Here is a 1505-nt window from a genome sequence, read left to right as displayed (position 1 = left end):
AAATAAGTTGTCATTTGGTGAAAAATGTATATGTAAGTTACATATAAACTTAAGCAAATGTCTTAATCTTCTCATCTGCCTAAACTACTCCTTGTTTTAATAGTTTGTATTAGAAGAGTCTGGGCTTAAAATATTTCTTTGACATTAAGGTGTATCCAGAGGACGGCAGTATATTCTCAGATACCCAGATGCAATCTTTCCCATGGTCCTTTGTGTCTATGTGTGTTGTGGGGGTGGTGAGAGGGAGGAGGATGGCTTTTGATGTGGTAGTGGAAACTAGGACATTCTTTCTGATTGGATGAACAGTTTGGGGTTTTTCTTTTTTATGCATCTTACAGGAGAAGAATTTGAACTCCCTAATGCTGGTCCTCCTGTTTTGGTTGAAGTGTGACTCTTCAGAGAAAACAGTAATGCATCCCTTAAGTGTTTTTATAGTAGCACTGTGGCTTCAACTGAGGGGTGAGTTTGTCCATTTTTATGGAAACATATAATTATAACATGCAAAGGTGTTGTGCACACATATATTAGGAGTGTGGTTAGAAATACTAATGTTCTCATGCTGAAACAAAAGCAGCTGGGAGGCCCATGGGGAAGCCATTCTGGGGTGATAGCATCCATATGCATTCAGTCCTGTTTGTCTGACCTTTGTCTTTCCGCACAGGGGTGAGCAGCCAGCAGAAGGTGCAGCAGAACCCAGAAATCCTCAGTGTCACAGAGGGAGCCCTGGCCTCTCTCAACTGTACTTACAGTGATCCTAATTATGCTTACTTCTGGTGGTACAGACAGTATCCTGGGAAAAGTCCTGAGTTGCTCATGTCTATCTTCTCCAATGGTGAAAAAAAGAAGGCAGATTCGCCGTTAATCTCAATAAAGCCAGCCTGCATGTTTCCCTGCACATCAGAGACTCCCAGCCCAGTGACTCAGCTGTCTACCTGTGTACAGTGAGCACACAGTGCTCCCCAGACACCTGCAGTCTATACCCAAACCCAATGGGCCCCAGCAAGGTCTGGACTAGTGTGCAGAAAACAGGATGGAGAAATTCTGATTGTTCTCCTTGTACTTCATACCTAGTAGGAATTAGAGCCACAGGAGGGAGGAGTTGACTCACAGGGAAAATACTTTATTATTTCTGAGAATGCATGAAACACTTATTTTTGTGGTTAAAATATTCACTTTATTTAACTGAAGAAAATCATTCATTATATTTTGATTAAGGTTTCTGTCCCCCATTTCCTTCCAGATTCTCCCCAACCTCCCTACACAAATATCATAACTGCTTTCTCTTTTATCTCTCCCTTTAATATACAAATAGGCAAAAAACAAAAGAAAACAAAAGAAAGAAAAGGCACAAAGAAATATACATACAGAGACATATTGTTGTTAGAGTTTCAAAGCAGAAGGAATGATACCTTGGCGTATTGGAGCCAGGGGACACCAAAAAGTCACACCATTCAACAGGCCTCACACAAGAGATTTACTGGAGGGGAGTAAACAGAGGGTGCCTC

General features: G+C 41.4%; 1 pseudogene; it reads left to right on the top strand.

Annotated features, from left to right (window-relative positions):
- The first annotated feature begins 384 nt into the window (after window positions 1-384).
- LOC121137802 lies at window positions 385-1103 on the top strand (annotated as a pseudogene).
- The last annotated feature ends 402 nt before the right edge of the window (window positions 1104-1505 follow it).

Source organism: Mesocricetus auratus, unplaced genomic scaffold (assembly GCF_017639785.1).
Source record: "Mesocricetus auratus isolate SY011 unplaced genomic scaffold, BCM_Maur_2.0 Super-Scaffold_100707, whole genome shotgun sequence".
In the NCBI taxonomy this organism is placed as follows: domain Eukaryota; kingdom Metazoa; phylum Chordata; class Mammalia; order Rodentia; family Cricetidae; genus Mesocricetus; species Mesocricetus auratus.
Note: the sequence above shows the minus strand (reverse complement) of the source record. Positions and strands in the feature narration are given on the sequence as shown.